The sequence below is a fragment of the Chrysochloris asiatica genome, unplaced genomic scaffold (assembly GCF_000296735.1).
Source record: "Chrysochloris asiatica unplaced genomic scaffold, ChrAsi1.0 scaffold00011, whole genome shotgun sequence".
Lineage (NCBI taxonomy): Eukaryota > Metazoa > Chordata > Mammalia > Afrosoricida > Chrysochloridae > Chrysochloris > Chrysochloris asiatica.
The window spans coordinates 16,312,825-16,334,876 of NW_006408529.1; the positions used below are offsets into that span (position 1 = coordinate 16,312,825).

At 39.3% G+C, this 22,052-nt stretch overlaps 1 pseudogene; it reads right to left on the bottom strand.

Annotated features, from left to right (window-relative positions):
* Nucleotides 1–8,670: 8,670 nt before the first annotated feature.
* The window catches only part of LOC102839254, a 56,600-nt pseudogene continuing 43,218 nt past the window's right edge, over nucleotides 8,671–22,052 (bottom strand).

Consider the following 22,052-nt stretch of genomic DNA (forward strand, 5'->3'; position numbering starts at 1 on the left):
GTCTGCATCCGAATCCTCCTTATTTATTCATAGCTATAAATCTTTATGGGAGTAGAAAGCCTTATCTTTCTTTCATGGAGCACTTAATGGATTCGAACTGCTGACCTTGAGGTTAGTTAGCAGCCCAACCTATAACCCACTACACCACTCGCAACACATACTAGCAGGATTAAAGGTCTTGTTAGGAAAGGAATTCATTGAATTGTATTTAGTGAGTGTTTACCAAATTTACTTAACCATGAAAACCATTAAAGGATGATTCTTTGGCTAGTCTATGAAAGTCAAAGTGTTCCTCTGTGTCACACTTTGGAACATGTTAAACTAAACTTTTATGACTGATATGGTAATGCATTATCTCTCTCAGGAATATTAGCATCTCAACAGGTTCTTCTGGGGAGTAGTATTTTCTGACTCAATGACTTGGGTCCCATAATGTGAGACTTTAAGGCTTTATGGTAGATTTGGAGGGATGTGTCTTGTCATCTTGTTCAAATCAAACCAGGTCCTACTCTACTATCAAGAGCTTACAGGATGTGATGTCATCGGATTTGGAGGCTATCCCAGGATATATTTCTAGTGAAGATGGCAATTTTCTGAAATAGCTATGGAGAAAAGAAGTATCTATAAGAAGAAGGAGCCCCATCTTTTAGTGTCCTCAACCAAAAGCTTCATATGCTGCCTTAAAGTACTTACGGGAAAATAGTCAATACGAACCAGAATTTTAAATACTTAAACCTTGAACTACTTTGTAAAATCCATGTTTTAGAAAAGAGGGAAAATTGGGTCCCATGATATGAGAAATGAAAATTGGGAGTATTTTCTTGCTTTGCCTTAGCGTAACTATTGACAATAGCCATGCACTCTACTATCCAAGCTGGACCACTTTGGAAGGCAGTGGAAATAAGTCCTGCAAATGTGTTCTTGGGAAGCAAGTGAAGGGCAAGGGGATGTATGTTGGGAGGATGTATAGTGCTATTTGGCAACTTTCATCTCTAGAACCTGACTTGGTCACTTTTTTCTCAACCCAGCAAATACAGTTCATATGCCTCTCCTTTAGCCATCTCATTCACACTACCCCTTTTGTCTACTTCTCAGCTGCTAAGTACGTTAAAATATGTTGTCAAGGATCAACATTAAAAGGTTCTATATTTTGGTTAACATTGCTATTTTGAAAGGCTTTGTCACTTATAACATAAAGTATTAATAAATGAGATACAAAGCAATGGGAGACAAGTTTTAAACTATCATAATACATTTAGGGACCCATTCTCTATTTTAAACAGTAAAACTACTTAGGAATGAGAAAGTGGGAAAAAGAAATACCAAGAATCAAACATGTTCATGAATTAGGAGTATCTGACATTTCCATCTTCATCAAGGGAGTGTCTGTCAAATCGCAACTCAAACTCTTCATCAGTAATCTCTGCACCAAACCTGAAACAAATAGCTGTTAGCATCAGTCACACCCCAAGTTCACATTTGGGTCACCCATACCCACAATGCCCTAAGCATATGGCTGCCATTAACGCTTTGTTACTGCTGCAGTCCTCAAGTTCAAGAGCACCACGTGAATATCAGAGGTTAATCAGGATTTTGATCGCTTTAGCTTTCTCAAGAAAGAGATTCTACCACAGATCCCTGCACTGGTGGTGCACAGAAATAGAAATACCGGCATGTTGAATTGTGTGTGATTGTCATCTATAAAAAGTTATTCATTGCACTAAAACACTGGTTTTGCTTAAACAAGTTAACTCTGAAAGGCCTTTCAATTGGACTGCTTAGCATGAAAGAAAAGGTAGAGAAAAAGTGCCTTTTGAGAAACAGCTTCCTAATGCTCTTGCAAAGCATTTCATAATGGCTTTAAAGACATTTTGCATACAAATATTTTTTAAGTGGCAGTGTTTATTCATCAGCAGGAAAGTGTTTTCATCTCTCAAGAACAATCAAAACATAATCCTTGAATTACTGGCATAAATAAGAATGACTTAAGCAATAATAATGAACAAGGCATTCATTCATCATTTTGCAAAGCTGATAAGTCCCAGCTGACTTTTGGAAAAGAGAAGAATATATTTTCTCTTGGTAATGCATTGAAAGAATAAGACCAAACTTGTTGTTTTTTTATTTTCTTTACTTCCTTGATAATTATAAAACAAAGCATATTGCATCAACAACAGCGCAACAAACAAAAATGGCTTTTTTCCTAGACTGAAAAGAATTAAGTTATCAGGAGTATTTGTATTTCAGAAGTACTTGAATTTGAATAGAATCTTGGGGACTTTGGAGTGGATGTCCTTTTTTCACTTGCATAAAATTAAAAGAGGATTAAATCAATTATGTAAGAATATACCTTAATAGTTTTTAGCTAATTTTTTTTAATTATCTTTTCTTTATTATTAATTAACCATGAAGTTATCAAAACTAGTGGACAAATATTTGTCATTTTACCTGAGAAAAAATGAAATTAATTCTCAGTTTTGCCTTGGATTTAAATCTGTACTTTTTAAAAGAAAACAAACAGATTTTTTAATAGGCATAGTGGGAGTAAATATCAGGTGGAATTGGGGGTAATGAATTTCGTGATATAAAGCTAGTCTGGTAAGAATTTTCCCTAAAGCACTCAGCATCCTGAGTGCAGATGAAAACAAAATGGACAGTTGGGTTCATCTAGGTTTGGGTAGTTTAGAATATTGACCAGAAACTAACAAATGGAAGATGGGAATCTAAGCTACATTCCAGTTTAGAGAGGGAAGTGAGAATAGGCACACAATGATAGAACAGAGGAAAAGAAGATGAGTCAATGCAGTAGAACAGTGAGAAGACACTAGTTACTAGATAGGCTGACTGAATGATCTCATCGGTATAAACATTTTGAATGAAAACACAGTTTGAGGGTAAACATAATAGTAAAAACGTACCTTTACTAAGAATTTAATTTACGAAGAACACATTTTTTTGTATCCAAAATGTGTTTATTGATTCAGGTAGCTTTCAGAACTGCTTCCGTCTGAAGGAGCAGCCTTGTCTAAGACTTGGCATTTCCTCCTGTAGCTAGCAGAGAACAGTAGAGCAGCTGACACACAAAACTACGGTTTGTGCATGACTGTGGTGATTTGATAGCATCCTGGGAATTTCATATCCATGAAGTAGAAGTGAAGGCTGTGCATCAGGCATTTCTTCTTATGCTTCCTCTTCTCTTCTCCTCTTTGGAGAGGGATGAGGGAGATCTTTCTGAAAGGCATGTTCACACGGAGAGATCATCACTGGCTGAAAGCAGAACTTGATATATTCTTAATGCAGTCCTAAAGCATTTTACATGCATTGTCCTATTTAATCCTTATAACTATAAATGAAGCATTATATTCCCTATACCATCTTAATATCATCAGTAAGAGAGAGGAGTTCCTAAAGGGAGTGGAAGTGAAATCATCTGGAAAGGACTTTGAGGAGTGAGGCGAATGAGCAACTTCCTCTTAAAAAGATTACAGACAAGGTGTTCTCGATGGAAAATCAGAATGTGTTAAAACTATATCACAACATTCAGAGGTGGTTGGGAATGTAACAAACTTTGTTCTTCATGGATTGAGAGATCTGCAACAGTGGGAAGATTTTTGAAAGGGAGGAGTGATGAACTCAATAAGGAAAGTAAGCACAGGCTTACTTGTGCTTACTTACTAATCTATGGTGAAAAATACGTGTACACTACAGATAACTTACTTAGGAAGCTTGCCTTCACTGTTGCTGTTGTTTGGTGTCATCTAGTAGATTCCAACTCATAACGATGGTAGTTACAACAGAATGAAACACTTCCCGGTCCAGTGCCATCCTCAGAATTTCTCATTCACTGGGACCCATTGCTGCTGGCACTGTGCCAAGCTATCTCATTAAGGTCTTCCTCTTTTTTGCTCACCCTCCACTTGACCAAGCATGATGTCCTTCTCTATGGACTGCTTCCACTTGATAATATGTCCAAAGTATGAGAGATGAAGTCTGGCCATCCTGGCAACTAAGGAGCATTCTTCTTGTACTTCATCCAACACTGATTTGTTTGTTCTTCTTAAAGGGACAGTCCAAGGTCTCTTTAATGTTCTCCAACACCATGACTCATATGCATAAATTTTTCTATGGTTTTCCTTATTCACTGACCAACTTTCACATGCATATGAGGCTATTGAAAATACCCTGGCGTGGGTCACGTACACTTTAGTCCTCAAACTGACATCTTTGTTCTTGAATACTTTAAAGAGGTTTTGCGCAGCAGATTTGCCTAATGCAATACATAAATTGATTTCTTAACTGCTGTTTGCATGAGTGTTAATGCTGGATCCAAGCAAAATGAAGTCTTTGACAACTTCAATCTTTTCTCCATTTATTGTGGTGTTATATATTGATCCAGTGGTGAAGATTTTTGTTTTCTTTACATTGAGGTCCAACCCATACCAAAGGGTCTTTGATTTTCATCAGTATTTTAAGTCCTCTTCATTTTCAGCAAACAAGGTTGTATCATCTGCAAATCACAAGTTGTTAATGAGTCTCCCTCCAATCCTGATGCCATGTTCTTCTTCATATAATCCTGTTTTTCAGATTATTACCTCAGCACACAGAATGATTAAATATGGTGAACAAATACAACCCTGATGCACACTTTTCCTGATTTAAAATCAGTGTTCCCTTGTTCTGTTCCCTTGCCTCTTGGTCTATGTACAGGCTCCTCATGAGCACAATTAGATATTCCGGAATACTCATTCTCCACAATGTTGTCCATAGCTTGTCATGATCCATACAGGAGAAAGCCTTTGCATATGTAAAAAATGTAAACATCTTTCTGGTTTTCTCTGCTTTCAGCCAACATCCATCTGATGTCAGCAGTAAAATCCCTCATCCCATGTCCTCATCTAAATCTGGCTTCAACTCTAGCAGTTCTTGTCAATGTACTATTTTAGCCATTTTTAAATTATCTTTAGCAAAATTTTACTTGCATGTGATATTAATGACGTTGTCTGATGATTTCCACATTTGTTGGGTTGCCTCTCTTTGGAATGGGCACAAATCTAATCAGTTAACCAAGCAGCTATCTGTCAAATTTTCTTAACATAAATGAGAGTGTACCTCCACTGTTGCGATCACTTTGTTGAAAGATTTTGATTTGTATTCCATCAATTCCCAGAGCCTTGTCTGCAGCCCAAAGATTTTGCCATTTAACAGTTGGCCCAGGATCGGGCAGTGTTTCGGTCTGCTGTGCATAAGGTCACTATGAGATGGTACCGACTTGATGGCATCTAACAACAACTGTCAGGTGCCATCGAGTCGGAACCGACTCATAGCGACCCCATGCACAGCAGAGCAAAATAATGTCCGATCCTGGGCCACCCTCACTACTGCCGCCACACTTGATGCCATCAATGATGCTACCTGGCCGATCCATCTTGTTGGGGGTCTTCCTCTTTTTCTCGGACCCTCCATCGTACCTAGCATGACATCCTTCTCCAGCAACTGTTCCCTCCTGACAACATATCCAAAGTATGAGAGATGAAGTTTAGCCATCTTGGCCTCCAAGGAGCACTCTGGCTACACTTCTTCCAAAACAGATCTATTAGTTCTTTTGGTAGCCCATGGCACTTTCAGTATTCTCCTCCAACACCACAATTCAAAGGCATCAATTCTTTCTTCCTTATTCACTGTCCAGCTTTCGCATCCATATGAGGCTATTGAAAATACCATGGCTTGGGTCAGGCACACCTTAGTCCTTAAGCTGACATCTTTGTTCTTGAACACTTTAAAAAGTTCCTGTGCAGCAGATTTGCCTAGTGGCATGCAATTAGACAGACCTTTTAGTGTGGAAACCACCCTCTCTTAAGAGAATGGGGAATGTCTGACACTCCCAAAATCATTTGGTCTGGCCCTGTCAAGGCAATCACAGTTCCAGGCATCATATTGTTGTTGTTGTTAAGTGCCATCAAGTTGGTTCCCTCCCATAACGACCCTGTATAGGGTTTCCAAGGAGCAATTGGTGAGCTTGAACCGCCGACCTTGTGGTTCAAACCGACTTTGCAGTCCAGCACCTTAACTCACAGTGCCACACCAGGACTACAGCCATCACTTTGTTATTGTTGTGAAGTGCCATCGAGTCAGTTCCAACCTGTAGCGACGCTGTGTATAGGGTTTCTGAGGAGCAGCTGGTGAGCTTGAAGGGCTGAGTTAATTAAATGTTTGAGCAAATATAGTAGACTAATTTTTTTGTTATAAATCTTGGCAGAAAAAAGGTTCCCCACCTCAGCTTTGTTGTTAAGTGCCTCCAACCCATAGCAACCCTGCATAGGGTTTCCAAAGAGCAGCTGGTAAGCTTGAACCACCAACCTTGCAGTTCAAATGGCTTTGCAGTCTGACGTATTAGCCTACAGCACCACACCAGGACTCACATGCAAACTTGTGCCTTATGAAATCTCTGGGAATAAGGCAACCAATGCTCTAACATCACCAGCTTTATTACATGGTTGTGTCTTTAGAGAAAAAAAGAAAAAGAAAATTCTCACATTTGCATCTGATGTCCTGCAACACTAAGTTTGTAGAGGAAATGCCTCTGGAAGGATTCCCAGAGAGCCTTACAAGTCCCACCTTGATTTGGGCCAAATGGTGAGTGCTGGGCATCACTGACTTCACAGATTTGTGCAACAAAAACCTAACTTGTAAAACTCTCGTGATAGCCCCCATATTTTGTGACATTTTATAAAAATGCTGACTATGAAATCAGAGCCCATTTTCTAGCTTCCCAACAATTAAAAATTATAAATATTTCACAGAAAAATACTCTCTAAATGGTTACGAGTTGGGCTGCTAACCTCGAGGTCAGCAGTTCATAACTATCAGCTGCTCCGTGGGAGAAAAATTAGGCTTTCTGTTCCCGTAAAGATTTACAGCCTCAGAAACCCTGTACAGGGTCACTATGGGTCGGAACCAACTCCATGGCACATGACCACCACCACCAAATAGTAGGAGGCTGTACACACAGGTTCTTTCTGCTCCATGAGTGAATCTGCCTTTCACCCAATAAATGCAACCCATTGTAAATGTTGGGTTTCTCCAGGTGGCCTATGAGGACACTATAGGACATACCTCAGCAGATTTGGGAGCAAGTTAATCCCACAATGTAATGCTTCTTCAGGGCTAGCGGAACCATGAGACACTGCCCAAAACCCAAACATCCTTCCAACAGGGAGAAGTGATAGAGTACAAACACACTGTTAAAAGACACTGAGCTAACCACACACATGTATGTTGTTGTTAAGTGCTGTTGAATCGATTCAGACCCATAGCAACCCTGTACAGGGTTTGCAAGGCTGTAAATCTTTACAGGAGCAGAAAGCCTCATCTTTCTCCCACGGAACTGCTGGTAGTTTCGAACTGCTGACCTTGAGATTAGCAGCCCAATTTGTAACCACTGCGCTACCAGAGCTCCTCACATATACTCACACATAAAACTTCCCAGCTACCAAAACCAGCTTTAAATGACAAAAATTAGGTTGAGTCAATCAACCTTGGCTTATGTATGTAGCAATAGAATTTTTGTCTCTTTCTAGTGGAAATAGTGTTGGTAGCACTCTGTGAAATCACCTCCTTGCTCAGTTCTGATTTATAATTGAGACACTTAATGCATATACTTTAGGCACTTGATGGAAAATCATATTTTCCCAATGCTACCTCTCCACACAAAATTATGTGGGTTGTTATTCAGATGCTGACTTCAAATTCATGACATCATAACACCAAGACTATTTCCTTTTCCTTAACTGAATCCATGGCAACTTCAAATGCAACATAAAAGGGAAACTTAACTTTCTAGAAAGTTAAAGGGAAACAATCTCAACTTTTTAGAAACCGCCTAAATGGAAGCCCAAAGTGGCAACATTTTTAAAAACTATCATGAAGTCACATTTGTCGATTACAGACATTGTGTTGTTAGGTGCCCATTGAGTCAGTTCAGACTCATAGGGACCCTGTTCAGACTCATAGGGGCCCTGTAGAGGGTTTCCGAAGAGTGGCTGGTGAGTTTGAACCACTAACTTTGCAATTGAAACTGGCCTTGCAGTCAAGTGCTCATCCTACAGCGCCACACCAGAACTCCTAGTTTAAAATGGAAAAAGAAGGCCCTTACAAGTCAGGAAGCCAGGATCCTTTATCTTCTGGCCTGAAAATACAGCCTCAGCTCCTCACCTCCAAAGACACACTGTGCATTTGATTAATACTGTCTGAAAGTACCAGGAAGCAAAGACACAGACACTATATTGTGCAGCATATTGGATTAGACCGCAATTGTGGTTTCGTGGAAGTAAAACCAACTAGTTCTAGCTGAGTTCTTGCTACTTTCTTTTTATGGAACATCATTGCATTTCATAATAATTCAGAAAAGTTTGGTACAATGTATTAAAGATTCTGTAACAAATACCAGAAGTGTTTTCAAATCACTGGGGATAAAAAACAAAACCAAAAAATATTTCAGCTCAAGGCTGTGTTCAGTGTCAAAGAAACAAAAGCAGTAAGGAATACATCTAAAGATGAAGTATGGCTTCCAGGGGATTGCATTAAGACAGAAAAGGACCTTTCTGGAACCCAGTTTTGTGTGCAGAATCAGACAGTGATTTTCCCATTCTAGTTCTGTATTCAAAATGAGAGTCAAAGCTTGGTAATAGGTGCAAATGAAAAGTTGGTAACCAATTTTACTCTGTTTTTTGGTTGCTTTTTGGCTGGATTATCATGGGGTCCTCGCTTGGCAGCAATTTGGGGGCTTCTGAGAAGGGCCTGGAGGGGCACAGGGGCAGCTACCTGGAGTCAGAGGTCAGCTTTTCTTTGTTTATAGGACTAAAACCTCCATATTCCATTCTTGGTTTAAAATCATAATTTCAGAAGGATATTGAGGGTGGTCCTCAAATGGAATAAGATTGGTATATTGGAGAATGACGGGTTCAGGTCTCAATTGAGGGGATGGAAAACAGGCAGGAAGGGACGAGTTCAAACACAAGGTGGACAGGAAAGCTGCTGGTCAGGCGCAGAAGGTCCTGCTCCATCTGACTGGGGCCTCGGCTACCCAGTGCAAAATTGAGTTCCAAGGCTGTGAAAGCTTCAGGCACCTCCAAAATACAGTCGTTCTCTGAGAGGCGGCGTTCCTGGCTGGCATGGAAAAACCCAAGGGAACTCAAAGTGTATGACTTTTCATGTCATTTTTTAACACTACAAATCTCTTGTGACCATGTCCTTTGATCCAGACCAACAGAGGGGTTGCTCCCAAGAGCTCTTCCGCGTTACTGAAGCTATAGCACTTGGATTACAGTTCTTCTCCAACATACATGATATGTTGTTAAGTGCCATTGAATTGATTTAACTCATAGCAACCCTGAATAGGGTTTCCAAGGAGCAGCTGGTGGGTTTGAACCATCAACCTTGCAGTCCAGTGCTTTATCCTATAGGGCCATACCAGTACTCCATACTTAATATGTTATTATTGTTGTTAAGTGCCATCAAGTTGGTCCTAATTCATAGTGACCCTGTATAGTATTTGCAAGGAGTGACTGGTGGGTTTGAACCATGGACCTTGTGGTTAGCAGTCCAATGTTTATCTTACAGCACCATACCATAACTCCATTTTTGTGAGCAGAATCAGTCAGTGTTTTTCCTATTCTAATTCTATGTTCAAAATGAGAGTGAAAACTTGATTATAGGTTCACAGGAAAAGTTGGTGGTAAATTTTACTGTTTTCTGGTTGCTTTTTGGCTGGGTTTTCCACGGGATCCTTGCATGGGAAATTCATGGAGGAAAATCTGCTGGTAGTGTTAGGTATGAAGCACACCACACATTGTATGCAAACAAATATAGATTTCTAAGCTTCGCACATTCCTCTGTCTTCTCAGTAGTGAAAATCTCAACTAAGTAAGGCAGGCTCTTCAGATGGTCGGTCAAGGTCATAAATCCATATGCACAGGAGTTAAGAGGCATACTGTGGGTGAGTTTGCAATGTAACTTGATCTCAAATCATCAAAAATAAAGGTTATTCTTTTCCAAGACATCAGCAATACTAGCCACTGGGCAGTAAGAGATCATAGACACTTTTGGTTGATTGCTGAATCTGTTTGCCAGATTCCATATCAACTACCTTTACAACATGGCAGAGCTTCTGTGTTAAAGATGAAATGGAACTGACATCATAGTCTTGGAAGCAAAAAGCATAGCCAAAAAGTCTTAGTGTATTCTGTGAGTATATCTGTCATCATAAGGGGACTGAAGGAGTTTAACAAACTGGGCAGCCAGAGCTTTGAACTTTTCGACCTCTGTCAAAGTAAGGATTTTTTCTTCCCCACATTCCAGTACTTATAAAATATCAGGTATGACTTCAAAAAGTTCAAGTAGTTTGGAAAACCACAGTATGTGGTTTTTCACTGGTGGCCAAAGTGATGATGTTGTTGTTAAGTGCTGTTGAATCGGTCTGACTCATGGTGACCCTATAGGTTTTCCAAGGAGCAGGTGGTGGGTTTGAACTGTTGGCCTAGTGGTTCACAGGTCAGTGCTGATCCTACAGCACCACAGCAGGAGTCCAAAGTAGTATGGTAACTGGGAATAATTTTTTTAAAGGATACCTGGAAATGGGGTTGGTAAGGAAACATATCAAGAGCATCTTTTCAGAACTGCTTTGTCCTTTGATTTCATCCTAGGTGTGTCGATTTAATCCTGGGTATGTTATCTTTGAGTCCTAGTGTGGGACTGTGGGTTAATGAGCTAGATTGCGAGGCTCACCAGCTAGATTGGTTCAAGCTCACCAGCTGCTCCTTGGAAACCCTATAGGATCACCATCAGTCAGGCAGACTCAACAGCAAGTGTTCTAAAGGAACAACTCCTCTGTTTTCCCGCACCAACTCAGCAGCAAAACCATCTGGGAAGCTCAATAAAGGCACAGTGCCCTCATGTGTCTGGAGAAGACTATGAACTTGGGGCACAAATGTCTTCAAAGAAAGAATCACAAAAAGGAATCTTTAAGACTCTGGACCAAATTCATATTCCCTGAACTCCTTATTCGAACAATGCTATGGACAGACAGGCTCATGATATTCTAACTCTTCAAATATAATTGGGCTGCAATTTGCTGAGAAGCTGTCATGGGGCTAGAAACATCCCAAGGTGCTCTGTTGGGCTTGAATACTGTGCAAGAGACACACCACACCAGTCTTTCATTTTTTTCATATCTATCTATAAATTTTAACAACAGGCAAGAGCATCCTGAAGAATAGATACTCAGTAAAGAGAGTGATTCAGCACTCAGTAAAGAGAATAATTTTGATTTATTAGTAGCTCCTGTGGCAAGTGAGACCAGACTCTTCTTGCTGCCAATTCTGTATTTATGGAGGCTATTCACCATGCTGATAGCTTCTTGTAAGATGTCCATCTGGACAACAGCCTTGAGCTGATAATCTTTAAGGGGGGCTGAGCTTCACACTCTTCCCCTTGCCATGACTGGGAAAAGCTTCCCGTATAAGTTGCTGTAGCTCCTTCTGGGATAACCTGTAGTCTATCTTTCTGATCTGAATGGCAGCACCACTTGCAAATGGGCCTGGGCAGTCTACACCACTGCTTGAACCTTCAACATTGAAAGTAAGTGGGGATGCTCTGTTGGAAAGATTTGGAGACATACTCTGAGAAGACCAAGTCTGAAATGTGAGCTGAGGTCTACAGGTCAAGCCCACCAGCTGATTGAAGTAGAGCAACAAGACTGTCTGCCTTTGTTAAGATTTAGTCTTGGAAAATATAAGGAGCAATTCTACTCTATTCTATAGGTTCACTATGAGTCACAATCAACATGATGGTAGTGGAAAAGTTTCTTTCTCAAAGTCGACATAAGTCTCTTGTGATACAATAGCGAATAATTGTTATCAGGACTGACTGTGAGGAAATGTAAAGGTAGACATTCTGTAGCAAAAGGAGGGGAGTGATTAACTTTGCAGTCTAGGAGTGGAAGTCCCTGGGACCATCAAGGGAGAAGATCGGAGAGCGGGACCCTACCCAGAGAAGCAGTGATGCCAGAGACGGAGGCAGAGACTATGACGTGGAGAGACGGAGCAGCTGGGTACTCTAGACCCAGAGAGGGAGAGGGGCTGTGTGCTGACGACTGGGGGATAGGCTTGCAGGTTATACCCTTTGGTTGGTTGATGATGCATGGAGGGGATTATAACCATGGCAATGAAATGATATTCAGATAGGATTAATGTAAAGCTAATGTTCTCCCATGTAAACTATCACATAATTCACAATAAAACATTTATAAAAAAGTTGATATGCCAACAAAAATCCTCACAACTGAACAAATAAATGACATCATGATAAATGGAGAAAAAATTGAAGTTGTCCAAAACTTCATTTTGCTTGGATCCACCATCAACACACATAGAAGCAGCAGTCAAAAAATCAAACAATGTATTGTATTAGGTAAGTCTGCTGCACAAGACCTCTTTAAAGTGTTCAAGAGCAAAGATGTCAGTTTGAGAACTAAAGTGTGTGACCCAAGCCATGGTATTTTCAATAGCCTCATATGCATATGAAAGTTGGACAATGAATAAGGAAAACTGTAGAAGAATTGATACATTTCAGTTATGGTGTTGGGGAAGAATGTTAAAAGGACCATGAACTACCAGAAGAACAAACAAATCTGTATTGGAAGAACAGTCAGAATGTTCCTTAGATTTGAGGATGGCGAGACTTTGTCTCTCACACTTTGGATATGTCAGGAGGGACCAGTCCCTGGAGAAGGACATCATCCTTGTTAAAGGGGACTGTCAACAAAAACGAGGAGGACTCCCAACAAGATGGATTGACACAGTGGCTGCAACAATAGTCTCAAACATGATACAATTGTGAGGATGGTGCTGCACCAGGCAGTGTTTCATTCAGTTGTACGTAGGGTTGCTATGAGTTGGAACTAACTGGACAGTACCTAAGAACAACAACAACAATGTTATTTCATGTATGAATGAACCATAATTTAACTAACCCACTATGGCGCTGTGGATTAATGCGCCAGACTGCAAAGCCATTTGAACTGTAAGGTCGGCAGTTCAATCTCACCAGAAACCCTATACAGGGTCGCTATGGGTCAGAACCGACTCAACAGCACTTCACAACAACAACAACAACTACCAATGTATATATGGGTCCTGTCCAATACTCTCCTTACAACTTAGCTTGTTGATTTATCTTTCTTCCTTTTCATTGCTTCCACTCCCATAAGTTAGTGTTTCCTGGTGACCAGGAAAACTGCTTATTCCTTTCCCTTTGACCTATTTTTTAAGCCTTTTTTTTTTTCTAATTCATAAGCCCTTTTCTATCTTTTTGAATTTTCTTTTTACATTCTTTCTTCTTCTTCTTTTTTCTATTAAAAATAAAAGTACTCTTCATGCAAAATCTCTTCTCTTTGGTACCAGTGTGCTCGCCTCCACTCTGTACAACTCCAGTGATGAACAGAAAGAGGTTTATGACAAGAAACAGGAGGCTGTTAGTAGCAGGAAGCCTTGTCAAGATCTTCCTCATTCTGAGCACTCCATTCCCACGTGAACAACAATGAATGGATATTTTACCCGCCCACCCCACATTGTTCAAGTTGTCCTTTGCCCTTCCTGTCAAATCTTGGCACTCAGGAGACAGTAGAACATGTCTGAATTCAACCCTGGGGAACCACCAATCAATATCACTTGACTCTTCTTATCCATTAGTTGTTCTCTTTGTATGACTGACGTCAAATGATGCCTAAGCTATTCTTTGTTGTGACCCTTCTCAGCTGGCCCAGCTAACCTCTCTAGGGTGGGATGGTCATCTCCATCCTCTGGCAAAGTACCACAGACAGAGGAGTAGAGAGGATGGACGAATACAGGGCTGAATCATAGGACACAGGTTCTCTTATTGCTCCAGTGGCAGACTCGGATAATGTGGAGAAAGTTAATAAACTTATTTTACCTCTTTATGATCTTAGATATCAAAAGCCAAGAATAACAACTTTCCACTTAACTCATAAAATGTTATAATAATGGAGATTTATGGAGCACTTTTAAAATATTTCAAAGAAACAGTATATTATTGTATATGTTTCGTCTATTTTCTATTTTACCTGACTCACATTTTTTAAATATCTGTTCATCTGTTTCCGGCTTTTCCTGCCACTCATGTCACTCGTATGAATTAGTTCTTACATAAGAAGCACAGACATTGTATGGATACTATCTCTAAGGAGAAATTGTTTCAGGGGAGGTTTATTCTGTTTCTTGAGGGTGGTGGCAGAAATAAGAAAAGAGATGGCTGGTGTCCTTTTAAAAGTATCGTAATTCTCCTTATATTTTGCTCAAATTTCCCCTCTACATGAAACATTTCCTGATTTTTATTCTAATAATTGTTGTTGTTGTTAAATGCCATCTCGTCAGTTCCGACTCATAGTTTCTAAGGAGCAACTGGTGGGTTTGAACCTACAGCACCACACCAGGAGTCCATTCTAATGATTGTTATTGTTAAGTGCCATCTAGCCTGTTCTGACTCATAGCAACCCTACATAGAGTTTTCAAAGAGTGGCTGGTGACTTTGAACCACTAACCTTGTGGCTCAAACTGACCTTGTGGTTGAGTAATTATCCTACAGTGCCACACCAGGACTCCAATAACAAGTTGTTGTTGTTGTTAAGTGCCTTTGAGTCGGTTCAGATTCATACAGACCCTCTGTATGGTTTCCAACGAGTAGATGGTGAATTTGAACTGTTAGCCTTGCAGTTCAAACTGACCTTTCGGTCCAGTACTTATCTATCCTACAGTACTGCACAAGGACTCCTAACAGTAACAATCGAGGTACTTAGAAAATTGGAATGATTCTTCCAACTCATAGATAAATTGATCCGGAAAACCAAACCCTTTAACCTGTTCAGTGAGCCAATGTCTTAATGTCTCTGTATTTGAACTTTCCAACTGAAATATTGATGGACCTTTGATGTCAAATACCAAAATTACTTTTTAATAATCAAATAGCGAACTGTAGGAGGATTCGAACAAATATAAACATTATCCTAAATTCATCAGGATAAAGATGCTTCAATGTTTTAAACGTAAGAAACATTTTAGCAGTTTCAATGGGACAAAATCTCAGAAAATTGTCATAGTTTGTGATTAGAGAAAAGGCTGAATTAAATTCTATTTAACTCATGAATTAAAAAAAAAAAAACGAACTAGAGCGTGTGTGTGCTTTGGCTTGTGTGTGTGAGTTCTATTTTTTCTTTTGTTGAAAACAGCCTATTTTTAAGTACACATTACTATCACTTCCTCTCTAATTGAGTTCTTCCTTCCCCAGTGCATTTTAACACCATTCCCAGTGCGTTCCAAAACTAAATTATTGTTTTGGCCTTGGATGCTTGGCTTTTAAACAAGGAGGGAAAGCACAAATGTGTCCTTTTATTAGTAAGTGTATGAGTTTTAATAGCTTCTTGTTGTTGTTGTTAAATGCCGGTGAGTCAGTTCCGACCCATAGCGACCCTGTATAGGGTTTTCGAGGAGCAGCTGGTGAGCTTGCACCACCGACCTTGCAGTTCAAACGGCTTTACAGTCTAGCGCATTAACCCACAGCGCCACACCAGGACTCCTTGTTGTTGTTATTAAGTACGGTGGAGTCGGTTCCGACTCATAGTGAGCCTGCACAGGGTTTCCGAGGCTGTAAGTCTTTACGGGAGCAGAAAGCCTCATCTTTCTACCGCGGAACAGCTGGTAGTTTCGAACTACCGACCTTGAGGTTAGCAGCCCCATTTGTAATCACTAAACTACCAGAGCTCCTTCCAGGACTCCTTACAATCCCTTAAATCCTCATCGAAGACTTCTAATCAAAATCATTTGAATTTTTTAAAACTTCATGTATTTTAACAAAGGAAAGGTTAGAGATTCAGAATTCAAAAGAATTACTCACACGCAATAGCAGACAGCATATTCCTGACTAAACCAATTATAAGCCAGTGATCCCTGTAAGTGCCTGATCTTTGCTCTACAAATGACAAAGATCCAGGCCATCACAGAGAAAAAAAGGTGTGACTAGTAATGTGTGTCTGCTAATGTGACCCTGTTAATGGTCACATTCAGAGAGGGAGGAAACAAAAGGAATTCGGCATCTGCCAAGTGGCAAAAGAACATTGTATTAGAAATTTCAGAAGGGAGGTGAGAATAGTGATAATGACTAGGATAAGATTCCAAATAACTACCTGGCTTTAATGAGGAAATCATATCTAAGTGGTACCAGCAAATTATTGATTACATGTAAAATTATAAACCAAGGCTTAGCATAATTAAAGTTTGAGGTAATCATTTGCCAATATTCTTTCTTTAACTAATGGAGGATCTTGTGAAATGCTGGCAGAGCATGTGGTAAACTGAAAGGCCTACTGATTTATTAGATTATCTGAGGCAGTTATGCTTCTGAATTTGTATTTATGTATGTCCTTTTTGGCTTGGCTACCTTGGATCCTCCAAAAAGTCACCCTGACTAGGGGATTAGTAACTAGAGGCAGGAACAATCACTGCCAATATAAATCCCAGACCTAATTTCCTTCCTCCATCCTCTCAACCCTACCTCTATACCTTCTGCAACATGTCAAACTTTATAGTCAATATATCTACACTCAAAGAGATCCAGGACATGCTGGATTAATAAATCCAGTACATTAATAAAGAGGATGACTTTGGTTAGACAGACCTAGTTTAGAATTTCAATTCAACTACTTACTAGTTGTGTAATCTTTGTGAAGAACGGGGCATCGGGATTGAAGGAAGACTCATAACAACCTGAGATACACAGATGATAGAACCTTGCTTGCTGAAAGCAAAGAGAACTTAAAATACTTACCGATGAATATCAAAAACCACAGCCTTTGGTATGGATTGCACCCTAATATAAAGAAAACAAAATCCTCACCACTGGACCAATATATAACATCAAAATAAATGGAGAAAAGATTGAAGTTGTCAAAGGTTTCATTTTGCTCAGATCAACCATCAACACTCATGGAAGCAGCAGTCAAGAAATAAAATGACAAATCTGCTGCACAAGATCTTTTTAACATGTTCAAGAGCAAAGATTTCAGTCTGAGGACTAAGGTACACTTGATCCAAGCCATGATATTTTCAATGGTCTTATATGCATATGAAAGCCCTTAAAGAATTGATGCATTTGAGTTACGGTGTTGGAGAAGAATATTAAAAGTACCATGGACTACCAAAAGAACAAACAAATCTGTGTTGGAGGAGGTAAAACCAGAATGCTCCTTAGAAGCCAAGATGACCAGACTTCATCTGTCATATTTCAGACATTTTATCAGAAGGGACCAGTCCCTGGAGAAGGACATCATGGTTGGTAAAGTGGAGCATCAGCAGAGAAGACAGAGATTCCCAACAAGATGGATTGATACAGTGGCAGCAGTAATAGACTCAAGCATGACAACAATTGTGAGGTTGGAACAGAACCAGGCAGTATTTCATTCTGTTATGCATAATGTTGCCACAAGTCAGAACAGACACAATAGCACCTAACAACAACAAATCACTAAGGAAATGTGAATTGAACCCACAACGAATAATTATACCAGGTGGAGTATTCTATTTCAGTTGCTCATGAGTTTATTTCAACTCACAGTGAATCCATGTGTTATCAGAGCAGAGCTGTACTCCATAGGGATTTTAATGAATGATTTTTTTGGAAGTAGATCACCAGACTTATCTTCCTAACCTTTCAGTTAGCAGAAAACACTTGAATCATTTATACCAGCTAGGGCTCCAACTATATTATTCTAATGTTGTTGTTAAGTATGGTTGAGTCGATTCTGACTCATAGTAACCCTATGAGGGTTCTGAGGAACAGCTGGTGCGTTTGAACCTCTAACCGTTCATTTAGCAGTCTAGTGCTTATCCTACAGTGTCTTGCCAGGATTGTTGTTGTTGTTAAGTGCCATCAAGTCTGTTCCGACCCATAGCGACCCTATATAGGGTTTCCAAGGAGACACTGGTGAGCTTGAAACACCAACCTTGTAGTTCAAACGGCTTTGCAGTCTGGCGCATTCGTCCACAGTGCCACACCAGGACTCCTAAGGTTTCGAGGAATGACTGGTGAATTTGAACCACCAACCTTGCAGTTCAAACCCACCTTGCTGTCCAGTGACCTTGAGGCTCCTGCAGAGACACACCAGGACTCCTTGTCTTGCCAGGATACACCCATTAAATGGCTAAAATTAAGAAGACTGGCAATACCAAGTGTTGGAGAGACTATGGAGCAACTGGAGCTCTCATATATGGCTGGTGGGGATGTTACCATGATTTTGAAAGACAGTTTGACAGTTTTTTTTACAATGTTTACCACACAATCCAACAATTCCACTCCTCATGTTTATGCAAAAGAAATAAAAAACATATGTATACACAAAGACCTATAAACAGATAGTTATAGCAGCTTTGCCCTGAGTTAGAAACAGCCCAAATGTCCATCAACAGGTGAATGGGTAGACAAGTCATGAAAGTTACAGAGTGGAATATTTCTCTGTACAATGAAGTGCTGTGCTTTTAACTCTAGGAAAGAATCTCTCAAATAGGCAACTTAAGAAGCTACCTTAATTGTTTATACTCCAAATTTTAAAAGTATAAATAAGCTTGCATAAACCTAGAGAAAAAGCTGATAGAATTGTCCTCAGTGAATTAAGAAGCTATCTAGGCAAAGTGAAATGAGATAAGACGAGAGGAACTTTCATTCCTTTTTTTTTTACAGATAACATTTTAAGCAGTAATGCTATCTTTTTTTATTTTTCAGAATTTTTCACATTCATAAAAGAGAAACTGTATACTGGGCAAATCGGGATCCCTGGGTGGCACAAATGGTTAAGTGCGATACACAAAAGGAATGATTGTTGATTCACACATACCTTGTTGTTAAGTGCCATCGAGTCGGTTCCGACCCATAGCGACCCTGTACAGGGTTTCCGAGGGTATAAATCTTTACAGGAGTAGAAAGCCTTATCTTTCTCCCGCGGAGTGGCTGGTAGTTTTGAACTGCTGACCTTAAGGTTCACAGCCTGATTCGTAACCACTACACTACCCTTACTGCCCCTTAAAAGAAGACTTGGCCATCTGCTGCCAACACTTTAGAGAATGTGCAATTCTGCTCTGCAACACTTGGAGGTCACTATGAATTAGAATCTGCTTAAGGATTCCTGATTGGTTTGTTGGGAAAAATCAGAATTTTTGTGGGGTTGGGGTGGGGGTGGGATTCCTAATTTTGTTTAAGAAAACTGTATGAACACAAAAGAGAAGGAAGTATGCTGATGAGGTTGACAAATTTAATTGCAGGAATCCATGGATCTTATTCCAGTACTGTCTACAACCAATTCCTTCCTCCTTGTCATTCTTTACACAAACATTTATGGAGCACTTGGTAAATTTCAGGATCTCAACTGCATTGGTTTGGGAATACTGACCTCTACCATCCCAATGCCAATAGCAACCCATGTCTTCCCTCCTATCATTGTGATGACCCAAAACATCTTCAATTATTGCCAAATATACCATGTGGGCAAAATCTCCCCTGGTTGAGAACCACTACCCTAAAAAAAACAATGTCCAAAACCTCAACTCATATGTATTCTTGCCTAACATCTGTCTGCCCATATTTTGTTAAAATTGGTGGGGGTGCTGGTGGTGTGCTGTGGAGTCATTTCTGACTCATAGTAACCCAGTACAAGGTTTCAGAGGCAGAAAGCCTCATCTTTTTCCCATAGACAGCTGGTAGTTTTGAACTGCTGACCTTCAGGTTAGCAGCCCAATTCATAACCACTACACTACCAGATGCCTTTATTATACTGAATCACCTTTCCCTTCTCTTCTTTCACATGGGACCAACTCCTACTTACTGTACAGAAGAAAGACCTTCCTTGTACTCATCCAGAATCTAACTGTGGTGTATTGTCTAGGAGTATAAAACTAGACTCCAAACAAAGGGATAATAAAAATTTCTAACCCCTCTCATTAATATATGTATCTCCAATCCAATTTTACCTTTTTATATTATGTTATTGTTGTTAAGTGTCATCGAGTTGATTCTGATCCATAGCAACCCTGTATAGGGTTTCCAAGCAGCAGCTGGTGAGCTTGAACCACCAAGCTTGTAGTTCAAACCAACTTTAGAGTCGAGCACATTAACCCACAGTGCACACCAGGACTCCTTTATGCTATAGTTACTTATAAAAAGTTAAAAATATTAGGTCAAAACCAATGGTATACTAATAAAAATTTAACATTTAGAGTCTTAATGTCATGGGAAGAGTATAAACACCATACTCTGGTTGCAGAGATGTGTAATGTGGTGATGAAAACTTTTTAAGAACAGAGTATTTTTTATCAGAATGGATTTTTGTAGAGGAAATAAAATAGAAATAAAATTGCCAGAAGAAAAAAGAGTGATGTGAAATTGTAAAAGACAAACTTGTTTTGGAATTTTTAAAAAGAATAGATGACCATGGTTATCAAATCTTATGGCATTTTGTATTCAAGTAAAATGACTGAATAAGGTGATATAACAAATTTATTTTTAAATTATAATATTTTCAATATGTTAGAAGTACATTTCTTCAGGTACTTAATCTTTTGTTGAATAATTTTTTAATGTGAAATTACAAATTTGTGGGGGTGGGGTTCCAAAATTATTTTACAAGGTACATGAATAATGGTTTGATGACTACTCACTTTCATAAATTAGCATTGAATAAATAAACGTTTTTGGCAATCTAAGTGAAAAACTGCAATAATTAGTCTAAGCAAGGGTACTCTGCCACCTGGTGGTATAAACACATTTTTGTGTTCACTTAAAAACAAAACCAGCCGCACTGTCATCCAGGGGGTTCTGAGTCATAGTGGCCCTATATAGAATTTCTGAGACTAATAATTTCTCCTGGTACAAACACACATAATGATGAACTTGTGTGTAATGAATGTATAGGGTCAGTAAGGTTACTTCTTTGATTAAAAGACATATAGAAAAGAAAAGAAAATGGTTACTTTAGAATAATATTGAAAATTAAAGAAATTACCATTGATAGTTTGTTGCTGGGTAGAAAAACACCTGAAATCTCGGTGTGGCACTGTAAGATAAGCACTGGACTGCTAACTGTAAGGTCAGAGGTTCAAACCCCCTGCTGCCCTTTGGAAACCCTATACAAGGTTGCTATGAGTCAGAAGCAACTCTATGGCAATTAACAAGAACAAAATCAGCTAATTCAGAACTAGTTAGAATGATAGTTCACAAAAAAATTTTTAAATAAAATTACAAAAATTAACTTTTCTCTGTCATTTTATTATGGAGGAATATTAAAAATGTTTGTGTTCCATTTATATGTACTGTGTATGTAATGTGTAAAACTAAAATCAACAATGACTCCATTATTTATAGTAAATTCTTGCTACCTGTTTTCAATGGATATCTGAAATTCCTATTGACTAATGATTTCTACTTTTACTTTGTCAATCTGTTGTCAAAAATTAAGCAAAAAAATAAAAACACACACAGAGAAATAAGGACTTAGTCACAGTAAATCTGTACCTATATTTCTAACTTTCTGAAAACCTTGTTTAGCTATATGGGTTCAAATATAACTACCATATGAGTATACCACAGGATCAAGTAACATTTCCTTCTATTATACATAGAGTGAATATGAGTTGAAACTAACTTGACAACACCTAACAACAACAACATGGAGTGCATGTAACAACTAAAGTAAAATACAGGGTTAGTATTGTTGCTGTTGTTGTTGTTACTAGGTGCCATCCAGTCAGTACCAACTCACTTATGCATAGCAGAACCAAACACTGGCTGGTGCTGGGCCAACCTCACAATTGTTGCCATGCTTGAGCCCATTGATGCTGCCACTTTGACAATCCATTTCACTGGGGTCTTCCTCTTTTTCTCTGACCTTCCACCCTAACAAACATGATATCCTTCTCCAGCAACTGGTACCTACTGACAAT